This window comes from Phyllostomus discolor, chromosome 5, assembly GCF_004126475.2.
Source record: "Phyllostomus discolor isolate MPI-MPIP mPhyDis1 chromosome 5, mPhyDis1.pri.v3, whole genome shotgun sequence".
Taxonomy (NCBI): domain Eukaryota; kingdom Metazoa; phylum Chordata; class Mammalia; order Chiroptera; family Phyllostomidae; genus Phyllostomus; species Phyllostomus discolor.
The window spans coordinates 150,069,993-150,096,490 of NC_040907.2; the positions used below are offsets into that span (position 1 = coordinate 150,069,993).

At 36.7% G+C, this 26,498-nt stretch overlaps 1 protein-coding gene and 1 long non-coding RNA gene across 14 annotated transcripts in view; both read left to right on the top strand.

Moving 5' to 3' along the window:
• LOC118500881 overlaps window positions 1–2,916 on the top strand; it is a 32,120-nt gene extending 29,204 nt beyond the window's left edge. Inside the window, exon 4 of the long non-coding RNA XR_004903462.1 lies at window positions 2,758–2,916. This is a non-coding gene — a long non-coding RNA (uncharacterized LOC118500881). The remainder of the gene's footprint in view (window positions 1–2,757) is intronic.
• LCOR (ligand dependent nuclear receptor corepressor) overlaps window positions 1–26,498 on the top strand; it is a 127,628-nt gene that overhangs the window by 33,641 nt on the left and 67,489 nt on the right. The window lies entirely within an intron of this gene.

A 26,498-nucleotide genomic window follows, 5' to 3' on the forward strand; every position in this document is an offset into this window, starting at 1 on the left:
AAAGTCACCATTTTGAACCCATAATTCAATGGGCTATGGATGCAGGCAGATTGTTAGACTAAAATTATTAGGTGAAAGGTGACGAATGATAGGATCAAATTAAAATCCTGAATTTACTGATCAATCTTAGCATCACTAAAAGTAGACAGGGAGACACCATGTCTCTTAACTTTACGAAATAAGTAGGACATGGCATTATCAGGATGTATTTTATCCTAAAAAAAAATTTAACCTGAATCTTAACCAAGAAAAGTGACAGGGTAGATAGATCGTTCATATAATATAGGCTATATTGTGGGGACTTGGGCTTTTTGGTGTAGGTGTGGGCATTGTGAGTGCAGAATATGTTTTCAGTGATCCATTTCCCTTGTAGTTTACTTAATCTTTTGAGGAAAGCTCAGCTGTATTTTAGAGAGTTAAACCTGCTTCTTTCTTTTTAAAATTAAGACTTTAGTTTTTTAGAGCAAGTTAAAGTTCACAGCAAAGTGGAAGGGAAAGTAAGACTTTGCCTTTTTTAATAGAAGATCGGGAGCATGGTAGACTTTTGAGCAGGAGAGTGATATGATCTGGTTTAGTTTTAACAAACTAACTGGCTGCTATGTCAAGAATAGGCTGGGAGTAGGGAGAGACTCAAGTATTAGCACAAACACCAAATTGGGAACTATTGCATTAGTCCAGGTAAGAGGTGAAGGTTGTTTGTACTAGGTACTAGTAAGTAGAGGAAGGGGCAAGTGGTTAGTACTGTGAATATATTAGGTTGGTAGAAGACCATATAGGATTGGTAGATCCAGCATAATTTTCTGATGGATAATGGGGAAAGAATGAGAGAAAGGAGATGAGAACTCTAAAAGTTTTTAGTTCAGGCAATTCAAAGTGCAGAGTTAGTTACATTTAACCAAGGTGGGAGAGATTATGGAGCCAGTTTGAGGAAGATAAAGAATTTAGTTTTGAATATTTGCCACATGGTAGGTAATCATGTGTCTATTGTACTGCTGAATGTTAGGAACCAAGGAGATGAGACAGTTGCCATGAGGAGACCTTTCATTTTTTGTCTCACATTGTTCATTCATTGTGTGAGTTCTTACTTCATCATCAGCTTGATGTTGTTTCTGTGTCCTTTGTGTGTTTTTCTATTTCCATTTAAGATATGTGTATATTGTACTTAATTTATGCCAAGTACTCTTCGTTCTAATTTTTCAAATACTAATTTATTAAATCATCATAAAAACTGTATGAGATAGGTATGTTATTGTCATGCTTGTTTTACAGACAAGCTATTGAGAAATTAAGGAACTTGCCCAAAGTCACATAGCTAGAAAAGGTAGAATTAGGACTTATCCACATAGTTTGGTTCCAGAATCCATGTTCTAAACTGCTGTGCAGTTGTACTTCCCTTTTCATTATTCCCCATGGATTTGTTATAGTTATGAACAGAGAGGAAGGATTCAAGCAAAGGTCCAGAAGCTCGTTAACGCATAGAATTTGTGGTACTGGATATTTTTGTAGCTTTAAAAATTATGGTTATTTTCATAATACAAAAGAGAGTGAGATAAAATAAAGTGAACCATGAAGCTGTAGGTGCTGATACAAAAGCCCTAGAAATTATATCTTGAGGTGCTCTAAACTTAGGCAGAGTTTTATGTGAGACCTTCTGGAATGTAGTGGTTATCTAAGTTGGAAAATATGTATCCTGCATCTTTATGGTTCTGTTTACATGTCTGCCATGTTGCAATAAGTATTGGTTTGGAATTTGTGTACAATGATGTTTGAGGTGCTCCATGTATTCTATTTCATGTTGCTTCAGTTGCTTGACTGTTAATGTTAAAAATCCTTAAGGACTTGGCTGGCCTTTTTGCATTCAGGTATCAGTTTTGCTCTATTTGGCTTTGTCATTGCCCCCCAAAACAGTGCAGCCTTTTATTTCAGATTCCTCTTTAATAATCTCCATGACCTTTACAGCTGCCAATTTGAAATGATATACCTTTGTAAAATGTTTTTATCATTTGTTTTTTCCTGAGGGTATATTTAGACTGTAGAAAGTGATTATGATGGTGACTGGCTGTCAGGCATTGAGAAAATATATTTTAAGACTCACTATTTTAGGTTATCAATATTCTTGATGAAGACCATATAAATAAATATAGAACAGCATTGTATGATTTATTTCTGGTTCTCTGTTGGCATTAGTGAGCTATCAACACAATTCTCAAAAGACACACAGCTCTTAACTTCTGCAGATAAATAAGATGCAACAGCCCTAACTAGCGTCGCTCAGTAGGTTGGGTGATTCTGGGTCAGGGCTCATGCCTGTGTTGCAGGTCCCTGTTTGGGAGATTTGCAAGAGGCAACAAATCAATGTTCCTCTCCCTTTTTTTCTCCCTCTCTCCTTCTCTCTCTGAAAGTAAATAAAATTATTTTTCTTAAAAGGATATAACAGTTGGTGTTTGTTTTACTGAATGCAGGTGAACCAGTAGAATGGCAGGTAAGCCACTGAGCACAGATGATTATTTGAGTGACTTTAAGTTGTTCCAAAGCTCATATATAACAAATACCCTTCCAGATGTATAGGAGAAAAGTAAATTTAGATGATATAAGGATGCTTTAGGGCATTTGGTCTTAATTCTCGCAGTGAACCTGGTTGAGAAAGGCTAGGCTGTGGGTCTGTTTTTGCAAGTTCCAAGAGCTAAAGATACAGATACAGATATATATGGGTGGACATATATATATCTTGATATATATTTCTTTATAGAGAGAGAGGGGGGGCTGTATATGGCCTGCAATACCTGAAATATTTACCATCTCATCTTTGTGGAAAAGGATTGTCTAATTCTCTTAAGAGGAGAATACCCAAATTTGAATCCCAGCTTCTCTTTTTTTTTTGTAGCTATTTGAGCTCAGTATCTGACTCTGTAAATGGGGCATAGTAATAGTACTTATCTTAGAACTGTTAAGATTACGTATAATAATGTCTAGTTTTAGAAAAGCTTAATGAATGTTATAGTAGATATAATATGTAAAATAAATGATAATGACATTTATGTATGGTGCTTATGAATATGATACAGAGCTAATACCAGTTCTGCTTTTCTCTTATCATGTGAAGCAGTGGTATTTCCATTGAGAACACTAGTCATCATTTGTAGTGCCATGATATATTTTAGGTTCTTATAAGGGAACTGTTCTCTTAAAAACCATCTAGTCTGTTACTCACTAAATGTTACCAAGTTTTGGTTTTTGGTAAATCATTTCTCAAGGTAGTCTCTTTCTTTGGATAGCACTAATTTATTCTTATTTGGTGTGCTGACTTGTGCCTTCCTATAGAGCTTTCTCTTACTTAGTTTTGATGCCCTGGAGAAGCATTTCTCAAACTTTTGGTCTTTGATAACTCTTTGAAGAGCTACTGTAATTTTTTAAAAGTATGTTTTATTGATTATGCTATTACAGATGTCTCATTCTTTTTTCTCCCCTTTCTCCCCTTCCACCTAGTACCCCCATTTCCTCCAGCATTCCCTGCTTCATGTCCGTGGATCATACATACAAGATCTTTACTTCTCCATATCCTATACTGTTCTTAACCTCCCCCTGTCTCTTTTGTACCTACCAATTATACTTCTTATTCTCTGTAGGTTTCCCCCATTCTCCCCCTCCCCAAATGGTCTCCATTTCTGTGATTCTGTTCCTGTTCTAATTGTTTGCTTAGATTGTTTTTGTTTTATTAATATATTTTATTGATTATGCTATTACAGTTGTCCCATTTTTTTCTCCCCTATATTCCCCTCTGCCCTGCAACCCTCTTCCCATGAGCATTCCCCCAACTTAGTTCATGTTCATGGGTCATACATACAAGTCCTTTGGTTTCTCCATTTCCCATACTATTCTTAACCTCCCCATGCTTATTTTGTACCTACCATTTATGCTTCTTATTTCCTGTACCTTTCCCCCATTCTCCCCCCCCCCCCCCCCCCAGCGCACGCACACGCACACACAGCCCTCCATGTGATATCAATTTCTGGGATTTTGTTCCTGTTATAGTTGTTTACTTAGTTTGTTTTTGTTTTGTTTTGTTTAGCTTTGAATGTTGGTAGTTGTGAGTTTGTTGTCATTTTACTTTTCATATTTTTTATCATATTCTTTTTCTTATATAAATCCCTTTAACATTTCATATAATAAAGGCTTGCTGATGATGAACTCCTCTGCCCTGCCATTCCAAATAATCGCTTTGCTGGATAGAATAATCTTGGATATAGGTCCTTGCCTTTCATGACTTTGAATACTTGTTTCTAGCCACATCTAGCCTGTAAGATTTCTTTTGAGAAATCAGCTGACAGTCTTATGGGAACTCCTTTGTAGGTAACTGTCTCCTTTTCTCTTGCTGCTTGTAAGATTCTCTCCTTATCTTTAATCTTGAGTAATGTAATTATGATGTGCCTTGGTGTGTGCTTCCTCGGTCCAAGTTCTTTGGGACTCTGAGCTTCCTGGACTTCCTGGAAGTCTGTTTCCTTTGCCAGATTGGCGAAGTTCTCCTTCATTATTTTTTTCAAATAAGTTTTCAATTTCTTGCTCATTAGCTTCTCCTTCTGGCACCTCTATGATTCAGATGTTGGAACATTTAAAGTTGTCCCAGAGGTTCCTAAGCCTCTCCTCTTTTTTTTTTTAAAAAAATTCTTATTTCTTCATTCTGTTCTGGGTAAATGTTTATTTCTTTCTTCTGGCCCAAATTGTTGATCTGAGTCCTGGTTTCCTTCCTGTCACCGTTGGTACCCTGTACATTTTCCTTGATTTCACTTTGCATAGCCTTCATTTCTTCCTTTATTTTGTGGCCATACTCAACCATTTCTGTGAGCATCTTGATTGTCAGTGTTTTGAACTCTGCCTCTGATAGGTTGACTATCTCCTCATCATGTAATTCTTTTTCTAGAGTTTTGAACTTGAATTTGGGCCATTATTCTTTGTCTCGGTGCACCTGTTACATTGTAAGGGGCGGAGCCTTATCTATTTGCCAGGGTGGGGCAACCCACTTCATGGCATGGCATTGTGGTGCTGTATGTAGGGGAGGGGTCAGAGAAGGAACAATGCCACCTGCTTGGCTCTTGCCAGGCTTTCAAGAGACTGGCAGTTTCTCCACTGCCACAACCCCCACAAGTTTTTACAGCTGGCAGTTCTGAGGCTTTATTTTGCCAGTGCTGGAACCCTGGGTTGTGCAGTCTGTCTCACTCCCCAGTTGTTCCTCCCAGTTTATCTGCATGCAAATATGGGACCACTCAGTCCACCAGCCTCCACCTTGCCCCATGTCCGTTCCACCCCGACTGCCCATCTCTGCCCCTCCGACCAGTCTGAATGAATGTGTTTTTAACATCCTTGGTTGTCAGACTTCCATATAGTTCATTTTTCTGGCAGTTCTGGTTGCTTTTTGATTTTAAACTGGTTGTTTCCTTCTTTTGGTTGTGTGAGGAGGCAAAGCATATCTACCCATAACTCCATCTTGGCTGGAACTCTCTCTGAAGAGGTACCGTATTAATAATTTATTTGAAAATAGCAATAATCAACCTATTAAAAATTTTTTTTTTATTTTTCAAGTAAGTTGACATTCAACATAATTAGTTTTAGTTGAATAGCATAGTGGTTAGACACTTATATAATTTACAAAGTGATACCCTCGATAAGTCTCATACTCAGCTGGCACCATATATAGTTATTACAATATTATTGACAATATTTCCTGTTCTGTATTTTATATCTACAGATGATTTTGTAACTGCCAATTTGTACTTCTTAATCCCTTCACCTTGTTCACCCAGCCTCCCAAGCCCTCTCTCATCTGGCAATCATCAGTTTGTTCTCTAACCCATTCATACAAAGCAACATTGTAGTGAAAATTGTTTTTTTCCAAAGGAAAAATTTTAAGTGATAAAGTAGCATTGTTTTTATGTTTTACAAATTTCTTTAATGTTTGGGTTAATAGAACATAACTGGATTGTTACATCTCTTTTTTTCATTCAGCTGTTACATAATGTTATTTTGGTTGAAGAACATGAAGGAAATTCAGCCTCATACAGAAATGCTGTTGAAAAGAGAGAAATATTTTAATAGATTTTCAAATAATTTTTAGTATCTTGGGGGAGTGTAACACCAAAAGTTGGTAAGAAGTGTTTCTTTTTTTAATTAATAAATTTTAATTAGTAAACTTTATTTTTATTTTTTTTTAGAGCAGTTTTAGGTTCACAGCAAAATTGAGGAGAAAGAATTGAGCCCTGGCCAGTGTGGGTCAGTTGGTTGGAGTGTTATCCTGTCACTGAAGGGTTGCAGGTTTGATTCCTGGTCAGGGTACATACCTGGGTTGTAGGTCTGGTTTCCGTTCTGGGCAAGTACAGGAGGTAACCATTCGATATTTCTCTCTCTCCCTTCCTCTCTCTCTAAAAGCAATGAAAAAGAAATGTCCTTGAGTGAGGATAAAAAATAAAATTGAGCAGAAAGAGTAGAGAATTCCCATATACGCAAAATCTCCCCACTCTACATCTGGAAACACAGTAGTATGTTATTATCCATGAACCTACGCTGACCCATTATTATTACCCCAAAATCCATACTTATGTTAGGGTTTACTCTTGGTATTTTACATTCTATAGGTTTTGACCCATGTATCCATCATTGTAATATCATACAAAATAGTTTCACTGCCCTCCCAAATCCTCTTCTCTGTCTATTCATCCCTCCTGACCCCCATCTTCCTTTTTTTTAATCCTCACCTAAGGATGTGTTTACTGATTTTAGAGAGAGAAGGGAGACAGAGAGAAACATTGATCAGTTGCCTCTTGTTCATGCCCCGACTGGGATCGAACCCACAACCTAAGTATGTGCCCTGACTGGGGATCAAACCTTGAACCCTTTGGTGTAGGTGAGGACACTCCAACTAATCGAGCCACCTGACCAGGGCTTGTTCCTCTTTTTGATCCCCGCCAAACACTGATCTCTTTACTGTCTCTATAGTTTTGTCTTTTTCTGAATGTTAATATAGTTGAAATCATATAGTATGTATTCTTTTCAGAAGGGCTTGTTTCACTTAGCAATATACATTTAAGTTTCTTCCATATCTTTCATGACTTTATAGCTCATTTATTTTTAGCATTGCATAATACTCTACTGTCTGGATGTTCCACAGTTCAGTTGCTTCCAAGTTTTAATAATTAACAATAAAGCTGCTATAAACATTTATGTGCAGGTTTTTGTGTGGACCTACATTTTCAGTTCATTTAAGTAAATATCAAGGAGTGCAGTTGCTGGATTTGCATTGTAAAAGTATGTTTAGTTTTGTAGGAAATTAACAAACTTTGTTCCAAAGTAGCTGTACCATTTTGCATTCCTGTCAGCAGTGAATGAGATTTTTCCTGTTGCTCCATAGCCTCGTCAGCATTTGGTGTTCTGAGTATTTTGGATTTCAGCCATCCTAATAGGTGTGTAGTGGCATTTCATTTTAATTTGCAGTTGACATAAGATGTTGACTGTCTTTTCATATGCTCGGTTGCCATCTGGTTTTATTCTTTGGTGAGGTGTGAGTTTAAGCCTTGCCCATTTTTTAATTGGGTTCATTTTCTTATTATTGAGTTTTAAGAGTTCTTTGTATATTTTGAATAACATTCTTTTATCAGATGTTAAGATGTTAATATTTGCTAAAGATTTTATCTTTTGGAAATATTTCCTTTCAGTCTGTATTTGTTCTCCGATTCTCTTGAGTGGTAGCTTCTTAAAAATAAATTAGCCACCTTGGCTGGTGTGGCCTACTGGATTGAGCACTGTCGTGCAAAACAAAGGGTCACTGGTTCAATTCGCAGTCTAGGGCACATGCGTAGGTTGCGGGCCAGGTCCCAGTAGGAGATGCGCAGGAGGCAACCACACATTGATGTTTCTCTCTCTCTTTCTCCCCCACTTCCCCTATGTCTAAAAATAAATAAGTAAAATGTTTTAAAAAATAACTTACTATGTGTAATCTTTATATCATTCTATTTTTTAATCCTTACCCAAGGACATGTTTATTGATTTTTTTTTAGAGAGAGATTGGGGGAGAAGGTGGGAGAAATATTGAAACATCAAAACACCAAATGGTTGTCAAAACATCCATCAGTTGCCTCTTGGCACGAGCTGACCTGGGATTGAACCTGCAACCTTTTGGTACACAGGGCAATGCTCAACCGAATCACCTGGCCAGGGCACTATGTATAACCTTTTTTAACAGTGGTATACACAGCTCACAAATGAAATAGTATAATATATCTACTATGATTTTAATATATATAACACTTACATGTTTAAATTGACTGTATTCTTAAATTTGTAATAATTTACCTCATTTTTTTCTTTTTTTATTTATTTAGTTTAATCTTTATTTTTATGTGCTGTATAATTTAAAAAAGAAGTTTAAAGTATGTTTAATGAATGGATATGAACTACATCCCTGCCGCTGCCAGAGGCACTTTGGCATACACCCTAGGGCCCGAAATTCTACCCCTAATTCTACACGAATATTTGTGGTTTCTAGCATCCATAGGTTGGTCAGATATGGTATACCCACATAGTCCAACCCATAATAAGGGACTCCAGAAAGCAGGTAAAAGAACTGACTGATTTGGAGCAACATAGATAGATCTCATAAACACTATCTTTAAAATAAATACCGTATTTTTTCAGACTATAAGACCCCCCTCCCTCCCCCCACCCCCCCCACCCCCCCGTATTTGGGAGGAATAATAGTTGTTAATGCTGCTGTTGAGTTCTGCTTACATTTACATTGGTGAAATATTATGTTATTTATGTTATTAATATTTTACCACATTTTTTGCTTCAAAATTTTTTTCCTATTTTCCTCTAAAACCTGCATCTTATGTCTGAAAAATGTGGTGAATTACTTTTTGATTACATGTTACTGATTATGCTATTACAGTTGTCCTGATTTTTTCACCTTTGCCCCCCTCCACCCAGCACCCTCCACTCCCTCAGGCAATCCCCCCACCATTGTTCATGTCCATGGGTCATGCCTATAAATTCTTTGGCTGCTCCATTTCCTGGCTATTCTGTAACTACCTATTTGTATTTCTTAATCCCCTCCCCCCTCCCATCTGACAGCCATTCTGTAACTAAGTTCTTTTCTCTTACTGCTTTTAAGGCTTTCTTTACAATATACCATTTTTGTTCTTAAAATACAATGTTAAACAAAATAACATATTTTCTATAGGCATAAGTATGAACATAAAAGTATTTTTAATGATCTGAAGGATGCCCACCAAAATTCATTATCTCTGAAGTGACTAATTTTAAAATAAAATTAATTTCTTAATTAAGCAAAAGACAACTGAAAGCATGTTTGAAGAGTCCCAATTTACTAGGTTCTCAATTTTCACATCCTAATCTTCAGTCTTAAGAAACTGAATTCTGTGTTTGTGAATTCCTTCCTGGCTGTAGAGGCCACAGGAAACCCTGAATTTACTTGAACCTCAGCATCACAAAGAAGGCAGACGGAGAAAGAATCACTGAGTTTCCAGCAATAGTAGGAGTGTGTTTGTTGTGTAACTACGTTTTGACTACATTTAGGACAGGAAGTTCACCATTAAAATAAATGGTGAACTTACTTTTGGCTATAAGTAAGATTATAGCCAAAATAGTAAGAATCTTCAAAAATGAAAACAATTCAGTGATTTTTAATGTTTTTGTTAACTGTAAAAAAGGATCTCCAAATAATAAAAGACAAGCCAGAGAAAGAAAATGACCTAAGTAACTTCTGCGTTGCATTAAATCCTTACTTTCTCTTCCGAGGTGGCCCTTAGCTCTGCCCAAAGAAAACTCAATAAAAACAACACTGTGTCATCATTTCTAGCAGCATGGCTTCTGTCAGAAGTACAGCACGACGACATCCAGCCCCACACGACTGCCGGCTACAAAACTTGCACAGACACCCATTCTGGAAAAAATGAGAGCCTGCTGGGGGGGGTGGGGGCGGAACATTAGCAGTATGTAATCGAGGTTTCATTTTTCAGTGAAATCAAATAATTTGTAACCTTCCTATAAGAATACTTACAAGATCCACAATTAAGTTTTTAGAATTAATTTTCCTCTTTTGTGTCCAGAATAAATAAGATTAAAGGCCGATTTAAACTTTGCACTGCAACACTTACTAGCTGTCATTACAGCTAGATGATAAGAATGTCCTCAGCTTGCTCTATAGGACAGACTAAAGTGGGCAGCTCATTTTAATTATAAAGTACTTATATAGTTATAATTAACATTATTTTAAGTTCTGGGGGCTTTAATTCCTCTGTTTATTGTCCACTCATTCTTGCTTTGATAAATTGTTTTCTGCAAGTTCTGTGATTTTTAAAAAATGGTGGATGGACTCGTGTTTGACATGGCTTGTTTTTTTCCTAGAGGAATGTTTTGTGAGTGAATCATGAGAGCTTCTCTCTAGAGAAGGTTTGCGTTTGCTTCTGCCAGGCGTGTGTCCCGTCCCCCCCCCCCCCCCCCCCCCCCCCCCACCCCCCCCCCCCCGCTGTAACTTGCAGGACTAATTTTATACTCAGGAGATTCCTAGATAATTCCAATAGTGTGGTGGGTCTCAAAGTGTGGCCCCAGGTGAAAATTATTTTCATAATAAAACTAAGATGCTATTTGCCATTTCACTCTTCATTCTCGGTAGTGGAGTTTTCACTTTGATAATTAACGGGAAACTTGTGTGTTCTTGGGTTTTAAATTTTCCTGTTTTAATTTTAAATACATCAAACATCAGTAGGTATAACTACATAAACAAAAGAGCTCTTAATAATTTTTGAAGTATAAAACCATCCTGGGACTAAAATGTCTGAAAACTGCTGAAGTAGTATATATTTGAATTCTAGACTCATGCAAGGCATAAGCAAGGGATTCACTTTCTCCAGGGAGACTCCCTTACTCTGTACCTAGGAGAAAAAAAACTTGCTTTGCTAATCAATGGTTGGGTTTTCCCCAGTCAGTCTTTCTGCACTTGAGGTGCAGTGTCTCTGGCAGTGGTTCTCAAACAGTAGTAAGCATAAGAATTCACCTGGAAGCTTGTTAAAATTAAGATCCATGGGCCCCATTTCCAGAAATTTTGATTCAGTTGGTCTGGGTTGAGATTCAAGAATTTAAATTTGCAAGGTAGAGATTGCCAGGTGTTCATATGGCATTGCTCTGTGTCCTAACTTTTATTCATAAGTCTCATTTTCAACCTCTTTAAGGCCTCTCTTCTTTTGTCTATGCATGAGTGTTTAAACCCAAGTTCCTAGGTTACCTCTCCTAATCATCATTCTGTGTGTCAGCACACTCTCAGCTGTCTTCCAGATTCTCATTTCCAGCACTTGAGGCCTTATCTACTAACCTTTTCTGCTTAGCTGTGCACTGAGGGTTGGGGAGGATATGTACCACTTACACCAGTTTTTATTCATTGTATAGCTAAAACATCTGTATATTTATTTAGCATTTATCGTAACAGGACTTTTAAGTTATCTTTATATGTTTCCCTGAGTAGTTTGGTCTCATCTGTAAACCATCCTATCACTGAGCAACTAGAAGTTTCCAGTAAATCTTTATAGGCATTTGGGGGAAACTTCCTTAAATACTATATTATTATAGTTTCATTACTTAATTTAAGGAACTGAAATGCTTTAGTTATTTAGAATATCACTTTTTATTTGAATATTTGTATAGTTACATGAACTCTCAAAATTAGGCTAAATGTGTTTTGAGCTTAGCAGACAACAATAAATCTCCTTTTTAAAATGACATTCTTAACAGCTTGTTGACTTGCCATTTTTTTAACTCCTGGCATTACAGTGCTAAATGTTTCTTTTTTAATTGAATTTATTGGTGTGACAGCTAACAAAATTAGTAGTTTCCAGGTATATAATATACAGCATTTGTATATTATATTGTGTGTTCACTATCCCAAGTCATGTCTCCTTCCATTACCGTTTATCCCCCCTTTCCCTTCTGCTTCTCCATACCTCCCTTTGCCTCTGTAATCACCATACTGTAGTCTATGTATATGAGGTTTTTCACACCAGCATCCCCTCAACCTCCCTTCCCTCTGACAGCTGTCAGTCTGTTCTCTGTATCTATGAGTATTTGTTAGTTTATTTTGCTCATTAGATTTCACACATAAGTGAGATCATATGGTAGTTGTCTGTTACTGCCTGGCTTATTTCACTTAGCATAATACTCTCCAGGTCTATTCATGCTATTGCAAAGAATAAGATTTCCTTCTTTTTTAAAGCCAAGTAGCATTCCATTGTGTAAATGTACCATAGCTTTTTTTATCCATTCATCTACTGATAGACACCTGGGCTGCTTCCGTATCTTGGTTATTGTAAATAACACTGCAGTGAACATAAGGGTGCATATATTCTTTTGAATTAATGGTTTGGATTCTTAGGATTTATTCCCAGAAGGGGAACTGCTGGGTCAAAAGGCAGTTCCATTTTTAATTTTTTTAGGTATCTCCATCCTGCTTTCCACAGTGGCTGAACCAGTCTGCATTCCCACCAACATTGCACAAGGGTTGCCTTTTCTCCACATCCTCACCAGCACTTGTTTGTTGATTTGACTAAATGTTTCTTTTAAAAAATATTTATTTCATTGATTATGCTATTATACTTTTTCCAACTTTTTCTCCTTTTCCACCCTCCCAATTCTGTACCCCTCTTTCCTCCAGCAATCCCCTCTTTAGTTCATGTCCATGGACTATAGCGCCCATTTCTTAAAACACTGTTCTGCAGTTTTTAATATGTGTGTCTTTCACTGCTCCTTGGTTAAATTTATTCCTTCCTAAGTATTTTATTCTTTTTGCTGCTATTGTAAGTGGAATTGTTTCTTTAATTTCAAATTGTCCATTGTTAATGTATAGAAATACAACAGATTTTTGTATGTTTTTGTATTCTGCAGTCTCGCTGAACTGTTCTATTTTATTAGATTCCGTAGTTTTTCTGTGGATTCTCTAGGATTTTTTATATATAAGGTATTGACATTTGCAAAAAGAGATGGAATTACTTCTTCCTTTTCAATTTGGGTGGCTGTTACTTCTTCTTCTCTTACCTAATTGCCCTGACTTGACTTTCATTCTAATCTTTTTCCTCTTCATAGTAGCAGGCTTTGTCTTTTGCCATTCAGTATGCTGTGAATTTTTCATAGATTTCCTTTTATCAGGTTGTGAAAGCTCCTATTTCTAAATTGTTGAGTGTTTTTATTGTGAAAAGATGTTGGAATTTGTCAAATGTTTTTTCTGTTCATTGAGATTATCATATATTTCCCCCCTTCATTCTGTTAATATGGTGGTTAATTCTTTTCATTTGATTGAGTTTTGTATGTTGGACTACCCATGCATATCTATATTCATAAGGAGTATTGGTCTGTAGTTTGTATTACAGTATTGTTGGAGAAGATACTTAGTATGATTTCTAACTATTTAAATTTATTGAAACAAAAAACTACAATAAAGATTAAAAAATATTGAGACCTTTTTTTGTGAACTAACATATGGTATATACCCTGGAGAATGTTTCATGTGTATTTGATAAAAATGTATATTCTGCACCTGTTGAGTGGAGTCTGTGTGTGCTTGTTAAGTCTAGTTAATTTATAATATGTTCAAATCATCCATTTCCCTTTTATATTTTACATGGTTGTTCCATGCATTATTGAAAGTAGGGTGTTGAAGTCTACAACTATAATTGTTGAACATTTCTCCCTTCAATTATGTCATTTTTGCTTCATATATTTTGAGGGTCTGCACACATATACTTTTAATTGTTAAATCTTAAAAATTGACTCTTTTATCATGTAATGTTCCTCTTTGTCTATTGTAACAAGTTTTATGTTAATACCTGTTTTGTTTAATATTAGTATATCCACTCCATTTCTCTTTCAGTTGCTGTTTTTGTGGACTAGCTTTTTTTTACTTTCAACCTCTTTGTGTCCTTGGATCAGAAGTAAGTCTATTGTAGACAGGATATAGTTGGTCATGCTTTTTTTTTTTAATCCATACTCCTTATCTCTGCCTCTTAATTGGAAAGTTTAATCCATTTATATTTAATGTAATTACTGATAAGGAGAAAGCATCTTTGCCATTTTGTTATTTGTTTTTTACATATCTTACGTCATCTTTGTTCTTTAAATCCTCTATTACTGCCTTTTGTGTTATATAAATAGTTTCTAGTGTATCATTTTGATTTTCTTACTATACAATTTTTATTTCCTTAGTCTTTCCCCAGGGGATATATAATTAACATCTTAACTTATAAGACTGTATTTCAGATCAATAACACATTTTCAATAGTACTTTTCTCTTTTTTCTTAATTCAGCTTCTTTTATATATGTGTTTATATATATTTTAAGATTTTATTTATTTATTTTTAGAGAGAAAGGACGGGAAGGAGAGAGGGAGAGAAATATCAATGTGTGGTTGCTTCTTGTGTGCCTTCCTTCTGGGGACCTGGCCTGCGACCCAGGAATGTGCCCTGACTGGGAATCAAACTGGTGACCCTTTGGTTCGCAGGCCCATGCTGAATCCATTGAGCTACACCACTCAAAGTACTTTGCTCTTATATGTCTTTCCCCCTACTTTATGTTGTTACCGTCACAAATTACACCTTTATACATTACATGCCCATCAACACAGATTTATAATTATTGTTGTATGTAGTTGTGTGTTAAATTATATAGGAAAAAAAGGAGTTACAAACCAAAATACAACCTTCTTCCCTTTTTTCCTTTCTCAAACACTTTGTAATGTAGTGCTCCTATTATGCTTCCAAATACTAAACAGTTTGTGCATATTTATTTCATAACCTTAAGTTTTTGATATCAAAACAATTTTATAGCCAAAGAAGTTGAGGAATAAAGAAGAGAAGTAACCCTCTCAAAGCCATAGAATTATTAAAAAGCAAAGTCTTTTTAATCATCTAACCCAAATAATCTGGCTCCAGAATCATTGCTCTTAACCACTAGTCTGTTACTTCCTAGAGTACTAGTGTTCCGTCTATTATAGTACACCATTGAGTGTAAAATGCAGTTGGATACATAAAACATGCATTCATGTTTAAAATTCAGGACACTTAAAGTAAAGGATATTGGCAGTCAGCTGAGAGGAAAGAACAGTCAGAAGGGACTTTTGATCTTTGACCTTGAAGACCAAGCAGTATCAAGACTTGAGATTTGTTAGAAGGACATTTTAGGCAGAAGGAACTGGGTGAAGAAAAGTTAAAGCAAATTATGTTCAAGAAACAGAATAGTTTGGGTTGAGTGTACTTGCAGGATATTGTAAGAGAGAGTGTTGAAAAATTCACTTTTGGAAGGATTTAAAACCTAGACTTCGTAGTTTTGATTTTATTCTGCAGGGAGTAAGTAATCATTGAACAGTTTGGGGGCAGAGAGAATCTATTAAGAATTTACATTATGTATAAATATGTATATACAGGACTGTCCAGAGAGTATCCAGCCATAAAACATAGAGACATTTATTGAAGATATAAGAAACATTGTACATAAGACAGTGGTACCCATTCCTCTTCAAAGTAGGCACCTTGGGACTTCACACAGTTTTCCCAGTTGCTATCAGCTGTCCTGTCATATTTTCCTGAATCTCATCAACAGTCTGAAATCTCTTCCCTTTCAAAGGTGATGTTAGTTTTGGGAAAAGCCAGAAGTCACAGAACACCAAATCTGGGCTGTAGGGGGACTGAGTCACCTAGGTGATCAGATGTTTCACAAAAAAACTGCATGAGACGTGATGCATGAGCGGATGCATTGTCGTGAAGAAGCTGCCAGCCACTAGTTGTACATAGCTATGGCCTTCTGAATCATCTGACTAGTTTCCACGAAAGCATGTTCAAGCTTAACACAAAATTTGATGCAGACTCATTGCTCTATTTGCTCAGTCAGTTTGAATGCAGTGGCCACACAATAAACATGCTGACTCATCAGTGTCTACCACTCCCACTGACTAGTATACAGTGAAGTCATTCATACATGTACATTCTAGTCCATTCTGCTTGGCTGCCAGGTTGCATTGATGTCACCCAAATCATTCTCGCTATATTAACAATGGCTGGACTTTTTTTGGATAGACCTTGTAAATTACATCAAACTTTGGTGTAATTTAAATTTTTCTAAAACATGCCTAAGCTTATTCTAGTGGGGGCCAGATTGGATTTTAAATACACAACTTAGATGTTAAAGAAATGTGTTTGATTATATGTAAAATGATGTGCTTCCTTTTCACATCATCTTTTGTATGAGAGTTAGGGGGTATGATGGACATTTATTTTAATTACTTGCCATATACATAGTTCAGATCAGCTGGTAATTTTTGAGTACTTATAACCAAGTTGTTTGCCAGATGCAAAATAAGACCTGGTCATATGTTCAGTCTTTTTTAAATTGCTAAATATTAGAATGCTCCTCTCCCCTCCTCTCCTTTTTACCACTTTTATTAATGGAATATGATCTCATCTAGTTCTAAGGCTTTACTTTAATCTCTATCTTGAAGACTACAGTTTTATATCACTGATCACAGTATCTCCTTTTAACTTCAAACTCACCCATCCAGTTGTCTTCTACATACATCCTACAGATATCCACTTACATTTCTAAGAGGCATGTGAGACGCAACATGTTCAAAACTGGACTAGATCTCTCTCTGCCAAACCTGTTTCTCCTCTAGTCTTCTCTATCTTAGAAAGTTACATATCCATTCACCCATCTCTCAGATCAAAAGCATAAGTATTGCTTTCAGCTTTTCCCTTACATTCCACATTTAGAGCATCACCAAAGCAAGTTGGTCTTCTCTTCAAATTATACTCTATATCCAGCCACTATTCTCCACCACTCCAAGTCAAAGAACCATTATCTTTTGCTAAAGCTGTTGTAATATAATAGTCTCCTAATAATGATTTCCTCATCATCAGTTATCCAATGCAGCCACCTGGAAATCTTCAACAATATAAATCTGATCATGTTACCTGCTCTACTACCTAAATGTAAACTTAGTGGATTTCTGTTAAATTCAAAATCCAGTCTCCTCAGCATGGTCTTTCATCTAATTCTCTAACCTCATCTCCTGCCTTTCATTTTAGTTACTTTGCTTAGACCATACCTCCTTGCTGTTAACTTTCTTGCTGTTTCTCAAATATGCCATACTTCATACTATATATTGCTTTTGTGTTGTTCCTTCTGCCTAGAATGTTCCTGTTTTCATTCCTCACTTCATTCTGTACCCCAAAATGTTGCGTCCTAGAATCTTTTTCTGACCTTTCTAAAAATTCTCCTGCTTACTCTGTCCCTCCCCAGCAATTCTGAGTTATAAGTCAGAGTTTATCAGGGTTTGGTTGCTGTCTCCCTGCTCTGCTATATTCTGTGACCATAACTACTTCTGCTTATCCTTATCTCACATTTATCATCATCATTATTATTTGTATCATTCATGTCCCCTGCCATCAAGTTCCAGGATAGGGACTTTCATCTGTGTTGTTCAAAGCTGCACCCCTAGTGCCTGGCTCATAGTAGACATTCAATAAATATCTATAGTTTACCAAGGAAAAGAGTCCCAGAAATAATAGAAATTCTTTTTGCTTCATTAATCTAAAAAAAGGCAAAAGAGATTGCTGGTCTCTCACATTGTATTGCATTTTCACTGTCTTTGAGAAAATATATAATGACAAAAGGCTATTATGAATTCAGTAGTGCTTTTAAAAGAAATATGTATTTTGTTCACAGCAAAATGTATTCAGCAGAATAGTGACTATATAGGCAAGCACATTTTTATTTAATTTACAAACAGTTCTCGTATGGATTTACTGACCTTGTAATGACTGAGTTCCTCTAAGGACTTGTGGCCCATGGATTGTGAACTGTTGTAATTGACTCATTCCTAATCAACTTGAGATTTGCATTTAAATGGTTTCTTTTTAGCATAATTACTCTACCACAGACAGTTTGATGTAACCTGAGAAAAAAATAAATAAACCAAAACTGCCCTGGGATTTCCAAAGAACTAAAATCATCTGACCTAGCTACTTACTGTATTTATGATTTTGGTTACTTAATGTCTTAGAACCTCATGTTATGTACATAGATATAATTATGAAATATTTTGGTAATGTTCCAGCTACTCAATACATACTCCTTTTTTCTCCTTAATGTAGTAATACCACTGTTTTTTAGAACTTCACCTTTCTTAATTTATTTCTGTCTTTGCTATAGTTACAGCTTTGCACACACACCCAAAAGTGTCCATCATCATGGGGCAGTAGACAAGCCGTTATGTTCTCATTTTAGTCCATAGATACAGGGAACTTGGTTGAGCTGGAGCAGAAGATCATCCCTTTCTATCAGATATAAATTACCCATCTGTTTTATTTACTTCATTTATATTTCTTTGGGTCTTCAACATGCCAGACATACAAAATGGAATCATTATGATATTTCAAATCACTCAGATAAATAATAAGGATATAGGAATTAAGAAAATTGTGTTTGTGTTCATCCAACATTATTGACCGCAGTTTAAGGAACAGACTGATAGTAAGAAAACAAAATGAATAGGCTGTTTCTTTGTTCAAAATCTAGTGGATAAAATGCCAAAAAAAATTTACAGTTTTTAAGCAGTGCAACTTTAGCACTGACAATGATGATCCTGACTTTGTCTGGGGCTTATGAGATGAGATAAGGGATGCCTTAGAATATCTCTTAAAGGTTAGATGTCCCAACCTTTTTGGCACCACAGACCGGTTTTGTGGAGTTTTTCCACAGACCACATGTTGGGGAGTGGTTTCCAGGTGATTCAAGTACATTACATTTATTATGCACTTTATTTTTATTATTGGTACATTGTAATATATAATGAAATAATTATACAACTCACCATAATGCAGAATCAGTGAGAGCCCTGAGCTCGTTTTCTACAACTAGACAGTCCCATCTGGGGGTGATGGGAGACAGTGACCCCTGAAGTGTGTTGCTTATGTCTAGTCTACTCTCATTTTGGTTCCTGTCACTACAGGGAAAAAAACCCTGCTTCACAAAAATAGGATGCTGGACATGGAAGCAGGCTTTTCAGTGCTTTTGTGGCAATCTCGGGATATTCCACCTTGACTTTTAATCCAGAATGTTAAGGAGATGAATCTTCACTTGCTTGCCTGCTGCATGGCCCAGTCTCTAACAGGCCACTGACCACCACTGGTCTGTGGCCCCAGGGTTGGGGACCCCTGCCTTAGAATGAACTAGGTTGAGGGTTGCAGGAGAACATTCTAGGCAGAGGACATGCTGTGCTTAAAAGGCATAAAAGCATTGTCATGTATGTAATGAGTGATCCCTCTGGCCAAAACATAGTTTATGTCACAGAAAATTGTGGTGGGGAGACTGAAAGGTAGTTTGTGACTAGGCTGACCCGTAATGATCTTGCATGTCACCCAGGATTTGAAGTCTTCAGTATTGTCAATGGAAAGCCAGCAAAGGTTTTAAAACCAAGAAAAGATTAAAGGAGTTCGGCAGCAATGTGAGCACATCCCAAGCATGTGCTCTGACCAGGAATCGAACCAGTGAACCCTTGCTTCACAGGCCAGCCCTCAACCCACTGAGCAGCACCAGCCAGGGCTGTTCTGAGGCATTTTTTATTTAGCTGGACTATATTTAACTTACTGTATTACTTTCCAAATCAGAGCATACCTAGTAATTTCTTTTATCCATATCTTTGAATAATAGATTGGCTACAAAAGGTTTTATAACTGTCAGAATTTTGTAAACATCACTCCATTGGCTTTTGGCATTTACTTTTACTGATGAAATGACTGGCAATTTAAATCTTTTTTCTCTTAAGTAGAATTAAGTAAAAGTTCCCCTTATTTGGAGCCTTTAAACTTTTATTCTTGAAATTCAGTTGTTTTCCCAGGAGAGTTCTTAAGTGTATATGCTTTTCCCCCCTGAGTATTCTGCCTCAGTACTTCTCAGAGCCCATTAGATAATGAAAACTCAAGATACAACATGAGGAATGTTTATTTTTTTCCTTTTTCTCCCACCCGTTTTTTAAAATAATGAAATTCTTTTGTTTTGTTTTTTGCCTTTTGTAAAAAAAAAGTTGTTTTACAGATACTGAATGTCCTGGCCACCTCCTCGTCTCTGACCTTTTTCTCATGATTTCTGTGTCTTAAGATTCACTATACAATATGAAGACATTTCTTAATTTGGTTTTCTAAATCACTAATTGGTTGTATATTTCCCTACTCAATACCTCTTTTTTGTTATTTTGGTAGTTTTGTTTTTCTTTTTCTTTCCCTCCCCCAAACACATTTTTTACTCTTTTTTTCAGAGCATCTTGCTCTTTAAAAAAGAAAAACACTATTCCTCCTTGGTCTCAGTTGAAGTACTATTTATCATTTTTCTTCAAGTTCTAGTATGTTTCTTCTCTAATTCCATTTAGTTTGGCCATTAGTTATAATTAAGTTATCGTTTCTCTTCAGTATGTCTGGTCAGGTTTTTTATCAGTTCTTGTGCTGGGTTTTCTGAGGGTGATTAAGTGGGCCAGCACATGGGCTCCTCAAAATGTATGGGCCAGGAGCAGATGCTCAGAGAGAGAGGAAGAACTTTTCAATTTGTCCAGCAGTGGGATGGGTTGCCTAGAGGAATGAGGAGCCTAGTTTTGTTTGCTACCTATAGAAGTTCATGCAGACTTCTTTAGTTACGTGACACACTGAGATAGCTGGAACATCATTGAAGAGGGATTAATTACCTTGTATTACCTTGAATAGAATATAAAAGATTATAAAATCTGATGCTTTCATTTAATTAAATGCTTTCATTTGGGGGCTCACTTGGAGTTCAGTGTGATGTTATAAAGTAATATATCCTTGAGTTTTAAACAAAGAACTCCAGATACTGTCAGTGCCCTCTTTGATATGAGGACATTATTTGGTGATTGTTACCAGCAAGCACCTTTGAACTGATATTTTATAAAATAATAATACTCTATGGAAGATTGAACTCTTTTAGACTAAGCAGCAAGTGTTACAAGATACCTAAGGAACCTCGATGTAAAATTGCTTATTTTCTGATACGCTCCTAGTTCTTCTTCAGCACTTCTTTGTCTCTTAAACTGCTGGTCTCTGTACTGGATATCTCAGAGGAGAGGTTCTCAGTACTGAGGAACTATTTTTTCATTCCATATTAGTTCTGTATTTAATATGTTTCTATCCTGTTATTTTTCATGACCTGCGTTTCCCCCTTTAGTTAGAAATGATGAAAGATCCTGATTTAGATTGAAGAGGGAAATACGTGAGAAATTTTAATCTTCTATCTTTAGTGTTTGAGAGCTTTCTGATTAAATCATGAGCTCAAAATCAGGCATGTAGAGCCCTAGTATAAGAAGAACCTTGTAGGAAACAGGAAAACCTTCCCATCCTTTTTGGAGCATTAAATCTCCTTGAGGAGAGAAGGCATAAACTTATGAAAAGAAAAGTAAAATAAGGTTTAGATAGCCTGTAACAAATTTAATTTGCAAAATACGAGGGATGATCCAAAAAAACCCAGGATTTATTTGCAAAAAAATATGTATTTATTCTTGCTTGTTTAAACTTCAGTCACGTTCAAAGTACTCTCCATTTGATGCAATACATCTATCAAGACTTTTTTTCCACTGCTCAAAGCAGTTTTTTAACTCGTCAGTTTTGATGCCTTTTAAAGATTCTGCTATTTTTTATTTCACCTCTTCCACATCAGCAAAACATTCCCTTTGAGGACTTTTTTCAACCAGGGTAACAAAAAAAAGTCACTTGGGGCCAGATCTGATGAATAGGGGTGGTGGGGCACAGGGGTTGTGCTGTTTATGGTCACAAACTGCTGAACACTCAGCATGATGTGGACAGGTGCATTTGTAAATCATCCATCATGAAATGGGCAAACGTGTTGAAAGAGTCTTCAGAAAAGTTCACTGAAGCTGAATGCAACCTCTCACACAAGGTCAGCTGCTGCACTGATACAGTTGGGTTCCTAGAACACTCACCTAGTGGGGAAAGCCTGTACTACAAAGGGCCTGCTCTGCAGAAGATAATTCTGGACGGTCGCCCTTCATACCTGCATAGACAGTGCTTTGCACATGACAGGAAATGTAAGGCAATTGACATCTATTTAAAAGAGGGGGAGTGATATGTGAATTCTGAGGATGAGAAAACTGGAAACCAAAGATCCATTAGGGCAGGCATCAGGTCTGCTCTCCATAGTCTATTCTAGGGGTGTCAAACTCATTTTAACTGGGGACCGCATCAGCCTCATGGTTGCCTTCAAAGGGCCGAATGTCATTTTAGAAAATTGTATAAATGTAACTACTCCTTAACAGTTAAGCAAGAGGTAGTGCTGACGCCGGGTAGAAACAGGGTGCTGGGTTGGATAAAACAAGGTGGAGGGCCACATTCAGCCCATGGGTCTTGTGTTTACCTCCTGTGATCTATTCAGTGCCAGCTACTGTCCCTGGTTGGAAGGCAGGGTCTCAGTTAATGTATGTTGAATAACTGTGAATGTATATTTTTTAACAAATTGAAGAGTGCCTTGAAGAAGATCATTTATTTGGGCAGAGGTGAGATACAAAGGCTTGAAAAAATATTAGGGAGTAGAAATGATAACTGAACCATGTTAGAACACCAACCTGCCTGGAGCTGTGAGAATGAGCAGGAAGGTTTTGTGTGAAATAAAGCTGCTTGCTAACAGTAGGTTGGGGTCAATTTATAAGCTACTTTGATTGCTGGATTTAGAAATTTGGGATTTGTTTTTTAACCAAAGTAGAATTTTTATAAACAGTTGCTAGCATTGTTAAAGCAGTATTTTGGAAATACAGTCTGAAGACACAGTCCAGGTTGCAGTGAGGAAGAGTCTGGAGACCAGCTTTGAGATGAGTTGTAATATGTGAATTCTTGGAAAGTAGTCATGTGCAGTAAAATTATTTAATATTTCTTTTATCTAACATGTTACCTAAAGGTGCTTTTTAAGCCCTAGTGATTGAAAATAATGACATGGCTGTCTTTTTAGTATTTATTTAATTTTTCATGACATTTTATTATTGATCTTCATGGCTTTTCTGTGAGATCATGGTATAAATTTTGAATACATTTGTTCTTTCCTTATTTGCCTTTTGTTAATGTCAAGCATGGCACATGAGACATTCCTTGTTGCTATGCAACTGCTAAATTCAATATTTAATATTAATAAAACTGAGTGGCATTAAATTCAGTTAAGAGAGGGTAGCAAAATATGGCTTTTCAGTGTGAAATCAATATTTGTGAAGTTTAATGTATTGTTGCAGATATGAGTAAAAGAAGAGTGACTTGTTTACAGTTAGTATTTGATCAAGATTAGTTGTGGTTAAAATTTTGTATTTATGATCAGATTTTTCTGGTTGATTTTGGTCTTTCACTGCTTTTTGATCTGTGATTGTTTTTTTACTGTCTGTGTGCTATCAATGAAGTTTTATTTTTTTTTTATTTCAGTTTCTGTCATCTTTTGTAGTTTTAAAATTGTCTTCCAGAGCTTTTATTTGTGTGTGTGTGTTGTTGTTGTTGTTGTTGTTGTTGTTTCTCAGTATTATTTCTCGCTGTATTTACATTTTTCCTTTTCAGGAATATATGCTTAGCATGCAAGTTTGGAGTTTGTTTTAATTTCTTATAGACCCAGGCGAACACTTGGTTGGTTGGTTGGTTGGTTGGTTGGTTGGTTTTTGCTCTTCAGGATAAGAACCACCTGTAATCTCCCTTAGCTATTTGCAGTGTGTACTTGGTGCTTTCAAGATATGGAAATAAAATCAATTCCTTTTGGGGGGAGGTAGGAGGGCTTCGGAGTTGGAGACAGATGGTGGGATTTTTTTTAAAAAGACTAGTGTTGAGAATATCTAGTTTACAGTGGTAGGCAGTATCTAGCAATTCCATCTTACTCCCTTACCTGCCACCATCTCCCCACCCTCAAAACCCCCAGCACAACCCCTTCTTGTCCTTAGTGTAGGGAAGAAAGCCCATAGCAATTTAGTAGGAAATGTTTTAATTATACTAGGTAACTATTAATCAGGCATAGATACCTTCCATTTTTTAAAATGAGTAGTTTGATCTTGCTAATATTCTTGGAATAATTTTGGTGGGAAGAATTAAGACTTGAGAAACAGTTGCTCCTTAATCATAAATGGAAAATCTAGAATCTAGAAAATAGTGTAGAAAAATCAACTCTCAATAGTGTAGATACTACAAATTCTAGGGATTACTCTATTGAAAATTATGGCTTAATACTAAGGACAAAGAAATCCTTAAAATTACAGTGTTACTCTTTTAAAAAAAATTAAAATATATTTTATTGATTACACTATTACAGTTGTATCAGTTTTTCCCCCTTTGTCTTCCTCTGCCATGGGAGGAGCCCCCCTCCCCTTCACCAATCCTCCTCCACTTAGTTCATGTCCATGGTTTGACTCTCCATTTCCTGTACTGTTCTTAACCTCTCCATCTATTTTGTACCTACCAATTATGCTTCTTAATCCATGCACTTTTGCCCCCATTCTCCCCCTACCTGATAACTGTCCAAATGATCTCCATATCTGTGATTCTGTTCCTGTTCTGGTTGTTTGCCTAGTTTTTTTTTAGATTCAGTTATTGATAGCTGTGAATTTGTTGCCATTTTAGTGTTCATAGTTTTGATTTTATTTTTCCTAAATAAGTCCCTTTAATATTTCATATAACAATGGCTTGATGATGAGGAACTCCTTTAGCTTCACATAGTCTGGGAAGCACTTTATCTGCCCTTCAATTCTAAATGATAGCTTTGCTGGATACAGTAATCTAAGTTATAGGCCCTTGCTTTTCATCAGTTTGAATACTTCTTGCCAGTACCTGGCCTGCAAAGTTTCTTTTGAGAAACCAGCTGATGGTCTTATAGGAACTCTCCTGTAGGTAACTAATTTCTTTTGTCTTTCTATTTTTAAGAGCTTCTGTTTATCTTTAACCTTTGGCATTTTAATTATGACGTGTCTTGGCGTGTCCCTCTTTGGGTCCAACTTCTTTGGGACTCTGCTTCTGGGACTTGCATGTCTATTTCCTTGGCCAGATTAGGGAAGTTTTATTTCATTATTTTTTTCAAATAAGTTTTCAATTTCTTGCTCTTGCTTTTCTCCTTCTGGCACCCCTGCGATTCGGATGTTGGTATATTTAAAGTTGTCCCAGAGATTCCTAAGCCTCTACTCATTTTTTGAATCTTGTTTCTTCATTCTGTTCCCGTTGAATGTTTATTTCTTCCTTATGTTCCAAATTGTTTATTGGATTCTCAATTTTATCCTCTCCACTGTTGGCTCCCTGTAGATTTTTCTTTATTTCACTTAGTGTAACCTTCACTTCTTCCCTTATGTTTTTTTGCTGTATCTGATGAGTTCTTTGAGCATCCTGATCACCAGTGTTTTGAGCTCTGCATCTGATAGGTTGGTTATATCCATTTCATTTAGTTCTTTTTCTGGGGTTTTGTTCTGTTCTTTCATTTGAGCCATATTTCTTTGTCTCCTCAATTTGGCCACCTCCCTGTGTTTGTTTCTGTGTATTAGGTACAGCTGTTTTGACTGCCTGTTTTAGAAAAAAACACCTGTAAATTGTGTGTGGCAGAGTCTTAGGTAATCGCCAGGGTGGGGCAACCCCCTTCACCACATTGTGGCTCTGTGTGGCAGGAGGGCTCAGAGAGGGGACAGTGCCACTGCCTGGCTTCTGGAGGTTTGCCCCACACTTAACCCATTTCCAGTCATTTCTCCTACTTCCCATATGCTACCGGTGCCCTTCCAGCTGTTGTCCTGGTGGTGAATCCCAGTGGGTGGGTTGTGTGTGTTCCAAGTCCACGCAGGCCCTTTAAACAGACTCTCCTGAAAATCAAGCAGTTTCTTCCCCTGCCAACTTTGACTGGTTTTTACAGCCAGAAGTTGCGGGGATTCACATTCTCAGTGCTAGAACCCTAGGCTATGTGGTCTGGCCTGGGATCGCTTGCTCCCCAGGTATCCCTTGCTCCCCAGGTATCCCTCCTGATTTTTATCCATCACATGTGGGTGAGGGACCGCCCATTCTGCCACCACCACTGCGGCATCTTCATGCCACACCACATCTCTGTGCCTCTCCATCCTTCTCTATGATTCCACCCCTCCTACCCGTCTGAATGGATGTGGCTTCTTTAAATCCCTGGTTGTCTGACTTCCATAAAGGTCATTTTTTTTTTTTTGACAGTTTGGTTGTTACTTGTTTTGAAATTTTATGGTGATTGGATTTGTGATAAGGAAATGATACTTGTGTGTGGACCTTACATATCCCCCTGTCTATAGTATTTTAAATTAGTGTTCACTCCCTTTTGAACATAAAAGTACTTTTTAATAATTAAAAATTATAAATCCTTAAGTGATAGATTATATGACAGAATTCATAGTGCCCCTAGTTGCTAGAAATTCAGTAACACT